This window comes from Alligator mississippiensis, chromosome 2 (assembly GCF_030867095.1).
Source record: "Alligator mississippiensis isolate rAllMis1 chromosome 2, rAllMis1, whole genome shotgun sequence".
In the NCBI taxonomy this organism is placed as follows: domain Eukaryota; kingdom Metazoa; phylum Chordata; order Crocodylia; family Alligatoridae; genus Alligator; species Alligator mississippiensis.
The window spans coordinates 127,988,375-128,004,453 of record NC_081825.1 but is presented as its reverse complement, the minus strand read 5'-3'; positions in this window follow the sequence as shown (position 1 = coordinate 128,004,453).

Here is a 16,079-nt window from a genome sequence, read left to right as displayed (position 1 = left end):
TCTCCGAATTGAATCAGAACCCTCCGAATCGATTCAGAGAGATTTGGAATGATTCGGCGGTTCAGACATAGACACAGCTTTCAAAGTTTTTTCTACATACCTCTAGGTACCAGGCGGCTTGTGAACATTGCGATGCTGGGGCACATGGAGTGTCCCACAGAAGTATGGGGGGCTCCCCAGCTTGCTCGGCAGAAGACCCAGAAGTGGACCCAGAAGCACTTCTGGTTCACTTCTGGATCTGCCAGGGAGAACGCTGGGGGGCCCCCTGCACCCCCCTGACTTGGCGACTGGTGCCTTCTGGGTCGGGGGAGGTACCCAGGGTCCCCCTATGGCCAATTGCTGAGCTGGAGAGGTGCGGGGGGGGGAGGGGATGGGGGTGGCCCTCAGTGTGCTCTCCAGTAGACCTGGAAGTGGACTGGAAGCACTTCCGGTCCACTTCTGGGTTCACTGTCGAGCACATGGAGAGTCCCCCCGCACTCCTGTGGGATGCTACATCTGCCTCAGCATTGCAGTATTCACAAGCCATGCTGGTACCTTGAGGTATGTAGAAAAAACTTTTAAAGCTGTGTCTATGTCTGAATCGCCAAATCTTTCCGAATCTCTCTGAATCGATTAGGAGCATTATGTTTCGATTCAGAGAAATTAAAGGGTCTCCTGATTCAATTCGGATTTGGAGATTCAGCCACTGAATCAGGCCGAATCTCTGCTGAATCAAATCAGTGACTGAAGCTTCACACAGCCCTTCTGTGTATACAAACGTGTAGGAAAGAATTTGACTGGGGTTTAGTCCCAGAATATTTGAATATAATGGATTGTGGTAGATTCTAATTTTCCTTTGGTAGAACCATTAATAACAACAAATTCTGCATATGTATGGCTGGAAAGGGAAGACTTATTGACATTCCTACCTGGGTACAGAGGAGGTCCAAAATGGTTTTCAGAATGACCTAGCTGTTAATAGATTAGACCAGTGGTGCCCAATCTTCTGGCTCCACGGACCAGATGAATGGTGCTGGACTAGTTCATGGGCCAGATCCAACATGGGGTTGGTGTGGGAGGTCATTCTGTGAGTACCTTGGACAACCGGTGCCACCTGAGTTAGGGGGGGCACATGACCCCCTTCCATAGCCAATCCTGCCAACTGAGTGGGGGGAGTCCCTCCATGGCCAATCTCACCAATGGGGCGGGGGGGGGGAGAGTCCGATGGCCAATCTTCTCAACCGTAGAGGGGGATGATCATGCCAGCCAGGAAGCATGAGTGGCACTCCTGGAAGCAGCTGAAGCACTGCCAGAAGTGTCAGCAGTGCTTCATGTGGTACCCCCACTCTCTGGCCAGTGCTCGCAGGGGGGCATTGGTGCTCCTGCCTGCTCCCCCTGCCCATCATCTAAGCAGAGAGTGCTGCCTGTCAGGGGGTACACCAGCACTCTCAGAGGGTGCACCTGCACCCCCATGCAACACCCTGTGCGTCACCACTGGCAGCTACAACCCTGCTTGCCAGCCCCACCCTGTGTACTGGATGCTGCAGCCCAATCAGGCACATGAGGACAATTCATCCAACCCACAGGGCAGAACATTTGGTGATAGGGAAGTGGTGGAAGCTGCAGCAGTTAAGGCTGCCATTGCTCCCTCACCACCAAATTTCTGGATTTGTGGGGAGCCCCGTAGGCTAGGTTTGTCCTGCAGGACAGAAGTTGAATGCTACTGGATTAGACATATTTTGACCTTGATATCACCTGATTACACTTGAGTTATGTTATCATTCAAATGTAACTCCAATAAGAAATAGGAATTTATTATTACAAGTAGTTACTAGTCCTCTGCCACTCACTCATTCTATTAATGGTCAATGAATAACTAGATCAGGGCTGGCAATCACTTTGGCTAGAGGGTCACTGTGGAGCTGCGCCCCGCTCCGCCTGGTCTATCGGGGTGTTGCCCCTCCCCTCAACTCTCCTGCCACGACTTGGATGTAAATATATACCTTAAGAGGGGTCTACAGTGGAGATCTTTATCCTGGGTGGGGCTTCCCAATAGACGGTGTTACTCACGGTCGTCTGACACGGTGGTCCACGGGGCTCCGCCTCCCCTACACCCCGTCCACGCGCCAACCACTGGGTGATGCATTCAAGATGTTTCCAGGCCTCGAATGACAGCCTCAGACCGGTTCTCCGGTTCCTGGTTGTTCTCCCTCCTTCTGGGAGCAATTTCTCCTTTCTCCTCTTTTACAGGAAATACTCCTTTGAGTTAGGAGCAGCTGCAGGGTGATTCCCCTGATTCCAGCTTCCTCTTGGAGCCTCCACTGTCTCCCCTCTCCTACCAACAGCAGAGCGCTCCCCTGCCTCCTGAGCATCAGCCGCTTCAGGAAACTGAGAGAGTGCCTCGGCTTGCACTCTCTGTCTACCTTCTGCTCTGCCTCCCATAGAAGGCTTACAGCTCTCTGCTAAGCTGCCTGCTTGAGACCCGCAGGCTGGGTCCTCTCCTCTCTGTGCCTGAGCTCGCAGCACAAGCAGCCCGCCCGCCCGCCCGTACTCTCTCTCTCTGGCTCCCCCTCTCTCCCTGTTCTGCCGGCGTTTTTAAACTTTCCCGTAGCTGCCGCTATGGCCTCTGGGATTGGCTCAGCTGTTCCCCGCACCGGGAACAGCTGTTGCCACAGCCGGCGTAATGGCGGTTCGCGCGGCTATAGCCGCGAACGTGGCTCCTGCTCCCGCTGCTCTTCAGCAGGTACGTACGCCCCTCTGGGGGCTTGCTCTTGGGGTCTGTGCGTCCTCCTTTCTCTCCCTCGAGAGCCTGTGGGGGCACTTCGCTGCCACAGTCACTTACTGAGTTTTGGCAAGCTGTGAAGGGCTGCATGGGTAGCCCCACCCCTTGGCAGGTACCCTGCCCCCAGTCGCCCTCTTGGGACTGGAAGTCCTGCCCCCTAACCCCTGACTTTTGCCACCAGAAGTTCCTCCTCTTGCCCCTGGAAGTACTCCTTTCAGCACAGAGTTTTGGCATCTCAGAACCAGAAAAATACCAAATTATATTCTAAAAAGGAAATGTCTACAACATTCATTAATTTGATGGATATAGGTTTGTGGGTATAGGTGGGTATAGGTTTGTGGGGGGCTGTGGGTATGTGGGGTGAGGGAGCATGTGGGCGTGTGTGTGGATATGTGGGGTGTGGGTGGGTGTGGGGTTTGTGGGTGGCTGTGAGTGTGGGGGTCTGTGTGTATGGCAGTGTGTGGGGGTTTGGGGTACATGTGTATGGTGTGGTGTGTGTGTGGTACTTGCCCTATGAACACACACACACTTCCGCTGCTTATATGCACAAACACATACACTGCCCCTGCCGCTCCTACACACCCACACACACTCTGCCCCTGCCTACTCACACACTCTCTGCCTCTGCCTGTGCATGTGCACACTCCCCTGTACTGGGAGGGCCCCACCCCTGTATTTTGCCCACTGCTTGCTGGATACCTAAATTGAGAGAGAACCTTACAGGATTTCTCCAATATATATCTTAGATACAGCTGGAAAATTCAGTTGACTCTGCTACATATTTTGGGATTGTTGTGGAAATTAGGAGTTAGCACTTTTGATTTTCTCCATTAGAATAGGTTCTCTGCCTACCTGTGCATGTGCACCCGCCCCCCGCAGTGGCGGAGCCCCATGCTCCCCAGTCCAGCGATGCAGGCTGGAGGCTTATATGCTTCCAAGGGAGGTGGTACTGTCCCTTTCCTTAGAGGTATTTAAGAAGAGATTGAACAAACACCTGGCTGGGGGTCATCTGACCCCAGCACTCTTTCTTGCTCATGGCAGGGGGTTGGACCTGATGATCTAATAGGTCCCTTCTGACCCTAAACTCTATGAAATCTATGAAATAGAGCATCTCTGAATGGAAGCACTGAAGGGTCAAATTGTAGTGAGGCTAGAGCAGAGCTCCAGACCTAGCCAACCACAATCAGGGAGTTAAGGCAATTCATTTGCTGAACAGGTGTCATTTGCAGCAAGCCCAGGACAATGCCTTGTTCCCAGCCAAATTAAGTGAGGCAATCCCCTGAAGCCACAGGCAACAGGCTCCACTAACTCCAGTCCTTAAAAGTCAGGCCCAGTCTGCAGTATCCTTGTCCAGGTAAAGGTAAACATTTTGGCTCCTGACCCTCCCTGTGCTTCCTTGCTTGTTCTCTGGTTTTGACTCCTGGCTCCCTCTCCAGCCTCTGATTCTGGTAGGACCCTTGGCACCCCTGGTTTTTTGCCCTTGATTCTGGTTTGACTTCCAGTTTGAGGCTTTTGGTTTCTGATCCTGGTTAACCCTCTGCTTACTATGTCTCCATCTCTGGCTTTTGACCCCGCTCTGTGTTGACCTCAGCTATGGCTTCCAGTTCTAGTTCTGGCACCAGATCCCTCTGTAGCTGTGCTTTAGGTGCCTAACCACAAAGCCATTCTGCCTATGCCCCTGTTCCTAACACAAGTTCTGCTTCCTTTCAAATCAATGGCAAAACTCCCTTGGCTTTATGAGGCCCAGGATTGGCCATTGATGCAACAAAGTAATATAACGTTTTAAAATATATACCATTTTCCACAACTAGAAAGAGCATTAGGGTGCATGGAGTCTTTTTCTGAACAATAGCAAAAGTCCATCGTAAATTCCTTTCTAGCAATAATGAGAATTCTTCTAACAATGCCTTTACCATATGTCATTAATCAATGTCGAGCAGTATTCTTTACATCCATTGATACAAGGAAAAGACTTGAACAAAGAAAGACTATCTGTATCAAGACACAAATAGTATTCAGATAAAGAGTGCACTTTTTAATAGTTTCTGCTTGACCATGAAGTAACGGTACCTTCCCATCCTTGTTTCTGGAAAAGAATAAGAAATTACTTCTTTGTAGCCAATTTGATAGCCCTACTGAGACACAGATTGATGTAAGTCTACGTATGATGTTATTGGAAGAACTGAAGTTATTCAACATCAGAAGTTTATGGGTGGAGTCTATTGTGCAAATAACTATATGTTGAGCCTTCCTTAGTGGTCAACCCTTAGCTTCCCTACAATATAGATTGCATCCCTTTGCAGAACCTTTGTTGGAAAAGGGATTAGAGAATTGTTACAAGAATTGTCAAGGGCATAGAAAATATTTAGAGAGAGACTGAAAAAACTTGACTTATTTTTCTTAGAAAGGGGATAAATAATAATGTGTATATAAAATACCTGAATAGTTCAGAAATGGTAGGTCAGAAATATAGTTTCATTTTGTTTCATAGCTAGAAAATGAGGTATATAGGAAGCAGATTATTCAGCATCTGTCCCATATTGGTTTCTTGTATTTCTGAAGTGTTTGGTATGGGCCACTTTCTGACAAGCCACACTGGACTTAGAGAATCTACAGATCTGATCTAGAATGGTAATTTCTATATTGACTTGATACAAGTTTATTTTTAATTCATTTGGCTAGTTATTAAGTGCATTAAATATTTCCTAGTTAAGTTAATATTTTAATTCTATTAGACAGACATTTATTGGGATAACATTAAGGGCCTGAAACAGCTGCTTCTTTCTCTGCGCCTCCAAAATGAAATGAAAAGCAAATCTTCAAATCGTGTTATTGTTCACCTCTCTCACTTATTAGTCATAGCTTTATATATTTTTTGGAAGCAAGGAATAATGCTGCATTTGAGGTTAGCCTTGCATTTTTTTTTCTAGTCTCTGAAATAATTGCACCTTTGTTGGTGGGAAGAAGGTTAAGTCCAATGCACACAAGTATTTGCTTTCATAGGAAGCCGATTTAATTAATGACACTGAAGTCTAAATTTCTTAACACAGCTAATGCTATGGGCTGTTCAGGTCAACCTCTGAGTCATGTGTCTTGAATTTTTTAACTGCTGTGATTGGGCCAAGCATTTGAGCCTCCAAAAATAGCGCCTATCAATTGTACTCTTTATCTTTCATGGCACAGCCATTTGCATTCAGGATTAAGTGGGAGTTTGAGCCCTTGAGAAGGAAAAAAGCAATAATGCACCAACGCGCTACATCAGTTCACAGATTGCGGTTCAGAATGTGTGTGATCTCTGCAGTTGCTGTGGAATACATTAACTGATTTGACTTTAGGTGGAAGCTTTTGTCTGTATTAAAGTAAACTCTCAGTATGTTCCTGGCTTCAGATTACAACTGATGGCAACATCCTGTGTGGGTATTCTTCCAAAACCCATGTGTTGGCTGTGAATTTTCCTAACTTTCTCTTTGACTGTTGCTGAAAAACAAGTGTATATTTTTTCTACTTTCTAGCTGCGATAGCGTGATCTATAGAGTCATTATGTTATGTTCTAGTTCAGTAATTCTCAGCCAGGGTGTTGAGAGCCTTTCAAGGGTGCCGTGCAATGTTAGCACTGTGGGTGTGCAAACATGATTAACAAGATAAACCCTGAGCTATCAAATAAGATTTAATAGCATTAAAACATTCTGACCTGTTGTGAACTTTCTGAGTTCTTTCTAACAGAAGAATTGCTCTATTATTTTTTCTGTTTACATTTTCAAAAAACGAGTGAAAACAGAGAGCTGGCATTTTCTGAGTGCCTTGATTGTCTGGGGCCCTTGAGTCTAAAAAGGCTGAGAACCATTGTTTCAATGCACTATCGAAGCTGACTTACGTCTTGCTGTTTTGGGTGGTATCACATCCTATGACAAAGTAGGCTGTCACCTAAGAAAGCTCAAGCCTCTCTCAGAGAATAGTTTCTGCCTTGCCTTCTGTCTGACTTCAGAGCAACACTGCTAGCCACCTTTCCTGGGGTGTCTACAGCCATATCTGCTCTGATACATGAAGCGATCACTCCCAGAGTTCTAGTCTAGTGCTTCCTACGCTCAGTGTAAAACTTCAAAGAGATTTTGTGGGAGTGGAGTAGTTTCACTCAAGTAGTTTTTTAAGCATTCGGAAAGGATTATTTAGAAATGCTCAGTATGAAGAAGAATGGGAACACAATGGATTATTTAGCAGCTCAGATTTTCTAGAAGAAGATTTTGACCTGCCTTCAAAGACATTTTTTCAGAGGTGAACCCGTGCCCAAAGCTGGGGGAGCCCTAGATAGTGACCAGTTGTTCCATGGCACTTGTAAGAAGCTTGAGTCTGTTCAAAGTTCTTATAACCCACCAAGCAAGGAACCATTCATCTAACACCTGTGTTTATGAGACCCTGAAAGAATGACTACTTTTGAGATGAGTCTCATCTCATACATGGGAAAACCTGGAACAATGTTTGGTGGAGAAAGAACTGGACAGGACAGAAAGAATACCGTACCCGCATGCATAATTGATCTGACTAGATGGCGTGCTCCTATGGTGTTTATCACAACAAAAATGGACTCTCCTCTATCTTTCTGAAACAAGTAGGTTCTGTGCTTCTGTAATAAAGCATAGAAACATGTTTGGAGGATCTAAATAGTTAAATACGGACCTAATCCCTAGAACTGGCATTTAAGGTTGTTTCCAAGTTTACAGACATTTCAGCAGATGCCGGAAGCTAACAACTTGTTGGAGTGCTGCTTCAGTTACAGTGAGATGCACCCTGCATCACATTGTTTGAGGTAGCCTTCAGATACTGAAAATGGAGAAAATGTTTGGCAAGTGTATGAGCATGTGAGAGATTCACAACATATTTTCAGGGCCTCAATAGTTTCAAGATTGTGACAGACACCAAGCCACTTGTTCTATTTATAAGCAACAAAAGTCGAGACAAGGTGCCCTGTAGGATGTGTTCAAACCTACTGCAAAATACACACCAGGAAAGTCCCAGTGGGTAGCTGATGGAGGAGCTCTATTGATCCTTGGATTCGCAGGATGATTCAGAAGTATGTGTGGGTATCACTTACTATCCCATTAGCTTTATTATACAAGTTAAAACTGTTTAAGTAACTACTAGTTTGCACACGACTGCACGTTTTTAAAGGACAGTTGGACCAACTACTTATTATTTATATTTAAGGATATATCCACCCTGTGGCTTCTGTGCGGTGGGAGGAGAACTTTCTGAAGCAGAAATTTGGATACTTTATGTCAATCTCACTGTCGTCCTACAGTTCTTGCATGAGTATGGTAAAGAAAAGGATAAATGAAACAAACTGGGGCCTCATGAAAAGCTAAGAATCAGCCTGAATGTTAGTGTAATACCTCAAGATATGGCAAGCCTTTTAACATAAGGAGGAATCTTGCAAGCTTTTACTTCTCTGAATACACTCAAGAAAAGGAGAGTGAGAAGAAAGAGACTTGCTGCTTTGGCATCCACTGACTTTTTAGATGCAGAAATTCCACCTCTCACTGAGGTCGCAGGTCACCTGGCCACAGCTACATTTTATAAGAGGCATGATCCAGGTTTTGTGAGCTCAGAATTTTACACTATTGGGAAGCAGCATGATGCAAGCATATTGCCCCCAGCCCTCACCTTCTACAAGGGAATGAAATGATGAGTAAAGAATTAGACAACACCACATCCCTATGTTCTCTCTGCTGAGCTATTGTACAACTTCTCCATCAGCTGTTGGAGAAGCCCACCTTGTTTGCGCATGGATTAAATGTTCAGAATAATTCTGCCAACCTTAGAGATAAATCATCATATGTTGCCCAGCATTAAGGGAGTGAAATTCAGACATGGGAAGTCTCAGAGCTTTATTCAGTCATGTGAATCTAATCCAAAGGTATAGTAAAACCAGGGGACACAGTCTTACTAAAAAAATGATGGAGGAAAATATAGACAACACCATTGGATGTAGCTGTACCCTCAGGTTTAACTAATAACTTAGCATTTCTAAGAAGGTATTCTGTTCCCAACCCCTTCCATTCCTTTTTGATTTTTTTATCCTTCCATATTTAATGGCATTTCCCTTCTCCATCATAGGCAAAAATGCTACCAATGAATGAGGTGCCAAAACTCTAGTCAGACAATTTGAGTTTTTTTTGTAATTATTTGTAAGGGGTAATTTTCATGTTGGGTAACAATAACTAAATGATGATTTTATTGGTTGCAGAGACTAAAAATTTTGACCACAATTGTTTGTTGCTGCAGTTAGTGTACCCTCCCTTTATAAATGACAGAAATGTAAAGAAATTATCCTGTGATAATCATTGGTGCAAGTATAAAATTATATGTGGCAAGGCCAAATCCTGATGTCTTAATCTGGTTTATTCAGTTGTTACTCTGGCAAAACACTTCCTAACTTCACTAGAACTGTTTGTTGCTAAGAAAGAGTAACTCTTTCAGTTTATGGGCAAATATGATTCAAAACTGTTACAGTTTTATATATATTCATATTATATTATATTAAAAACCCTAGCACTGAAACATATTTTTCTACAAGGGCCTGAAAGATTCCCAGCCTAACTGAAAAAAGCATTTACTTCAGTGAAGCCGTAAGGATTTATACCAGCTGAGATTCTGTCCCTTTACTGTACTTCGGCCCTGCCCTGTTCTCACTGAAATCAATTGGAGTTTTGCCGCTGACTTCAGTGGGCGCAGGATCTGTTTCTATGTACTGTATAGAGGCAAAAAGCAGTTTCGCTAGGTGCTTAATCCTGGAACATGAAGAGCAACCCATGCTCCAGCAACATGATGAGAGCCAACGCCCATGGGTCACATGTTTGCAGTTTTGAGAAACTCTGAACATTTGAGAATTCAAGCAGGAATCAGTTTCTGCAGCTTCCATGCCAACAAGTGTAAGGTAGGTCCTTAGATATGCCTATCTATAGATGTGCAGATATTATTAGAATTTTACTATTTGGCCCAGGTATTTTAGGTATTTAATGGTTTTTTTTTGACAGCATGTTCTGCATTGCCTGTGAGCCAAGCTCCAAATAAGGCAGTCACACTCCATACACACAACTGGAGAGGTTTCATTAGTGTCGGGAAACACATGCAAACTCTCAGAATAGAATTTCCCTACTCCTCTCCCCTTACTAGAGTCTTGTTTCATTTTGGAAAACTGGACACCTAGGGTTAATTTTCAAAGCATTGCCCATGAGGTGCACCTAACTTTTTCCCAATTCCTGGCTGAACAGGATTTGGGTGGGTGACTCCAGTTTGTAACTATATGGTAATGTCTAGCCCGACTTTAAATATAAGGATATTCTACACAGTGCTCAAAACTTCCTAGCAGTTCTATAATAGATCTGGGTAAGCCTGGTTAGAAAATAGTGTGTTTAGATCTCTTGTTGTTCTGTTTTAATTGCAATATCTAGGGACATGATGGGAGAGAATGAAATGATTATCTACATGGTGTACAAGCCAGAAAGGTTTTCAAATTAGGTTAGTTTGGTACATTTCTACAGATGTGGTGTGTCAGGTTTATTAAAATCACAGAAGACTCTTCTGCATTTTGCCTTGTCTTGGCCTATAGAGGAATCTTACATAACAAAGTCCCTTTTCTATGTGATACGTAAATGTTTTCATATGCATAGTTTTCATATGCAGTATTGTTTTTTAGTACGCAGTAAAAATATGTATGTATCTCATATGTAAAGTATAGTAAAATATTAATTTTTCTATACAGAAGTATATTCAAGATAACATTTCTTGGTTATGGAGACTTGCACAAATAACTTGAAAATATAACAATTACTTTATAAAATAATTACTGATGAATTCTTCATCATGACTTGTTCCAAATTTAAGTATATTAACAATTTTAAGTGGATTTTTTATGTTTGTTTTCCCTTCTATTTTATGTCCTATTTTCTTCTACTTAATATAATGTTAGTCATAATGCATTCTTTGCACTCTTGAATAGCACTTTCAATCTGAAGATCACAATATTTGGTACAAACATTAATGAATTAAGTTTTTACTCTCTTATGAGACAGGGGAATATCAATACCCTTATCTATAAAAGAGATAAAAAGGAACAGATCTTAAGATCATGCTGGAAACCTGTGGCAGAGATGAGAGCAAAATTTAGGTATCTTTGAAGAAGCAGTGTGCATGGGCCGGGAGCGGTTCGAGGTTTTCGGGGGCGCGCGGCGCGGGCTGTGGCCAGCAGCCCTGGCACGTGGGTCGGGGAATGCAGGCCGGCAGACTAGAATTAGGCACGGACGCGTAGCGGTTGATTAAAGATTATTTTACTTACACCGTAGATGGTCGCGGTGCAGGCAGGAAAACTTGCTTGCGTTGCAGTTACAGACAGACATGTGGAGTTTGCTAGGCTCCACAACACGAACTCGAACAAGACCCACAGAAAACTCGAGCCTCTTGAAATAACTCAGACAGAGCTCTGGATACACACACTCATGAAGCTTGCTAGGGTCCGTGGAACAAGCGCTCAGGGAAGGGGTTCGTTGAGGGATTGCGCTCGGCGACGGGGAGAGGCCAGAGGTTGATCAGACCCCTATAGCCTTCTTAAGGTACACGCTGGGTCCGTTAGGCTCCGCAGCGCTTAGAGTTTTTCACGAGAAGTGAAGTCCTCCTCCTCCACGAGATGGTCATGGAGTCCTTCAATTTGGGCGGAAACCGCTCAAGCCTCTTATACGGCTAGCAAGCCAATCGCTAGCCGCCACGTGGGAATAATTTAGAAACAGCCAATAGTGGGACACAAATTTGCATGCGGGTGGCAGGAACTCCTTTGCACCGGGGTTTTCTCTTTGCAACTGAGAAATGCACCCTGCAAAGAAAGCTCCTCGTGGTGGGAAATAATTTAGCAGTGCCGAAGCGCGCGCACACAAAATCACACCCTTGGGTTGTGACACAGTGTATAGATGTAGTTACAACAGGTTGAGAATTACAGGTTGTAGAGTTTATATATAGCCTTGCATCTTGTATACATTGTAGTATATACTAGCCAAGTTGGGCTTGATGCCACCTTCTCCCTATCCCAGTTGTCAGTTCAGACACTGATGTAACAGGGTGCTGTAACTCACACTGTCCTTAGGGTCTGCTTTGTCAGCTGGGGATTGCCAGAGTGCAGTCACCCTCCTTTCCTGACTTACCTCTGGGACAGACAGCTGAGAGGTTTAGAGCAGTGTGTATTGGGTGAGGGTTCTCCCACACCAGGGGAACCCTAATTTGCCCACAGAGTAATAGTATTAGTAGTTTATTTGCAGTTTTCACTGAAACACTACAACTGACAATAATATTTTATATAATATAATAAAATGATATAATTTATAGTTATTGAGAAAAGCATGCAGTATGATTATACATTTTATCAGTTTATACAAAATTAAAACAAAACATAATATGTCATGATACAAAAAGTAGACAAAATAAAATAAATATTTTTCCACAGAGGTATTCATTGCCTGGGCCTGGATCTGGCTCAATACATCTCTAAGGACTGCTTTCAAACTTAGGTTATGTAGGTAATGTATGTTGCCACGTACATGAATAGATGCTTTGCAAGAACGTTGCTGATTGATTATGGCTACAGTGCTGTGCTGTACATAACTAACTGTACTCCTGGACTGTAATATGATTTCCCAAAGTCCTTTAGTGTTAAATCCTGTTCAAGTTGCTCGCATGACTAGTCCCCAATAAAATCAATGATCTACTTGTTTAATCCAGGAAGGATTTGCCTGTAGGATGTTTAGCTGCATGAAAAACACTTTTTGCTAACTCCTAGAAATACTCTCATTGTTGGTGTACCACACAGTTCCTATCCCATTGTGCAAGGAAGAAAGTAAAATACAGCTTATTTAATTTTTTCTTCCAAAAAAAACAATACCCTCAGGTCTGAAAGAGTTGTACCTAATCACAGAAGGTCTGAATTTGAGCCTTTGTGTTCAAGAAAACCTGCCTAAGTAAGAGGCCTGTCTGCAGAGCTGAAATAGGTATGTAGATTATTTGATAAACTATTAATGCCCTTTTTATAAAAGGCAAATATAATGTGTGCTTTTGCCTGCCCTGGGTACCTCCTCCTTTCTTCCCACTGTGCTCTCTTCTTGTCTTTACCCAGGAGGAGAATCGACAGCTGTGGCCTCAAACAGGGTGTGTTTGGTAGCTGCAGGACTTAGATGCCAAGTTCTGGGATATCGTTCTCACAGTGGCATTTGGTCTCTGATAGGCTCTTTGGCATTGCTCTTCTTGCAGCTGTGAGGCTGTCTCTGAGGTGGTGTCGGGTCAGACTGCTTCATGTATGGCTGGGCCCCTTGCCGATCAGATGCCACTTCCCCTACCAACTGCTTCCTGATATGGTATAGGAGATCTACATGCATGACCCTTATGGTCAGTAAAAGAAGGTTCTAAATGACCATGTCTTTTTCACCTTTGGTCTGTGCTGTGCCTTTAGTTACTTTACATGAATAAATTACATTGCACCTAGTGTTGCTCATTTTTTAGTACAGCGCTCTGCTTTAACTGGATCTCAGGCAAATTCTTCAGAAGGCCCTGTTTCTATAGCATTACCAATTCACTAACAAAACCAGTCCCTTCAATACCAGTAGCATGTCATAACAAGGGAAATGCTAAATCAAAGGAAAGCATTTTGCAGCAGACTGAGAGAATCATCAACTAAATCTTGTTACATCAGGGGTGGCCAACCTGCACAAGTGATATGGCCACATGGCAGACTGGGGTGGAGACAAGCAGCACAGCAGGACATAGGATGGGAAACAGAAAACAGAGCAGCTAATTGGGCAGGGGAAGAGGATCAGAGTGGCTGTCAGGGAGGGTGCAGGGCTAATTTCTGGCATATCTGCCAAAAAAGGGTGGTCCCCACTGGGTTAGACTATAAAATTAAGAAAGATAGTTTGCCACCCTCTGAGAATGTCTTGCCATCTTCCCTACTGAGTTTGACACTCAGGGATTGACAAAATCTAAGCCAACCATGATGTGAGGGTGCAGACAGATGACTAATTACACTGCTTTGAGGGGAGTGGGTCTAACTGTTCACAAGCATGTGTCAACTGATCTGTTGTAATTGTTTCATCTGTCCATTTCTATGCCACAATAAGAGAACCTAAACTGCAATAATTCACCCCCTGAATGAAATGGATCAGATTATTTCTGCTGGTGGTCCACTTACTGCAGCATAGAGTGGAGAGAGAAAATTTACAATGGATTCAGGTAAACTGCCAAAAACTGCCTTCTTTCCACCTTTTTAAAGGGATTTAACGGTTTTATCAGTCCACGCCCTAATTTCTTGGGACATATTTATACAGAAAAACTTAGTGTAGATGCTGATATTTGTTTTGTAGAAAGGAACATCTGAAGAGGTCTGTAATTTGAAGACAGAAGTTGGTTTAAATAGTTATATTCATTATTCATTTCCCAGTGAGAACTGAGGAGGAAAAGATGAAGAAGGTACTAAGAATAGCAAAGCCTCTGATATTTTGTCTATGGTGTAAAAACCTATGGCCTGGTATTTCAAATGTCTGGGCACTACAGCTCCTGTTGACATTAATGGAAGTTGTGGGCTCTCAGCAGCTCTGAAAATCTGTGCCGAATTTCATTCTGAAGGATCTTACAACCAATTAATATTCAAATACCTGTAACAGGAATAGTTTTACCATGAATGAAATGCAGGTATTGCTGATGGGAAGCAGAAGGCATGCAGTCATCTGGTCCATAGGAAAGATTCATTTTTGACCATGGACAGTGAGGTAAATCTGCTCCCATGTGATATAATACTAGCCAGCCAAACAGTCACATATTCAGTTGTTAGTGGTGACTCTTAAATATCTTCATTTAGCACATTGCATGGATCTCTAACTCAGAATGTTGCTTCAGTTTTAATCACCTGTCTATGTGGAACACAGGGATATAAAAAACAATACTTAAATGATTAGTTTATGTCTGGTCATACATGAGGGTCTAATTCATCACTTGCCAAAGTGACAAATGGGTTCTGCTAGTGTTGTAGGTAGATTACTAAATTGTTTCTTCAGAATATTTCTATATTGTCCTACATAATTGTCTAAATATTTTTATTACCTTGTTAAAAATTGTAACTTGTAGAAAACACACTCTTTCTGGTGTCTTCTATCCAATGAAGTAAATATGGCTTTATAATAGTTTTCCTCTATCACAAGCATCAGGTGAAATGTATGGGCATCTATACATGTGCTCTAGGGTGGAGGGAAGGGGGAGCTTTAATTAGAGCAACTCTAAGAGCCAATCTAATTAAAGTGCTTGTAGTGTCACTTGTATTCAGTGTCCTGTGCTTCAAAATGGTGACAGGGCGCTGTAACTAAAGCTCCTTCAATGAGCTTTAGTTAAAGTGCCCCTACCACCATTTTGAAATGTGGGGATGCTGATAGATTTCATAGATTTCATAGACATTAGGGCTGGAAGGGACCTCGGAAGATCATCGAGTCCAGCCCCCCGCCCAAAGGGCAGGACGTCAGCTGAGGTCATAGGATCCCAGCAAGATAAGCATCCAGTTTCATCTTGAAGGTGTTCAATGAAGGCGCTTGAACAACCTCCGGTGGCAGGCTGTTCCAGACCTTGGGGGCTCGGACAGTAAAGAAATTCTTCCTTATGTCCAGCCTGAAACGATCCTGTAGTAGTTTGTGACCATTCGTCCTCGTCATCCCTTGGGGCGCTCTGGTGAACAAACATTCCCCTAGATACTGGTGGTCACCCCTGATAAACTTGTAGGTGGCCATCAGATCACCCCTGAGCCTGCGCTTTTCCAGGCTAAAGAGCCCCAGGGCTCTCAGCCTGTCATCGTAGGGTCTGCTTCCCTGACCTCTGATCATGCGCGTGGCTCTTCTCTGGACTCTCTCAAGCTTCTCCACATCCTTTTTGAATTGTGGAGCCCAAAACTGGACGCAGTACTCCAGCTGCGGCCTCACTAAGGCCGAGTACAGGGGGAGAATGACGTCCCGGGATTTGCTTGAGAAGCATCTATGGATGCAAGCCAGCGTTTTGGTCGCTTTACTAGCCGCAGCATCGCACTGCAGGCTCATGTTCATCTTGTGGTCAATGATGACCCCCAAGTCTCTTTCTTCCATAGTGCTAACCAACATAGCACTGCCGAGCCTATAAGGATGCTGCGGGTTTTTTTTCCCAAGGTGGAGAACCTTGCATTTATCGGCGTTGAACACCATCAGATTCTCATCCGCCCACTTGCTGAGCCTGTCCAGGTCAGCCTGGATCATCCGCCTGTCTTCTGGTGTGG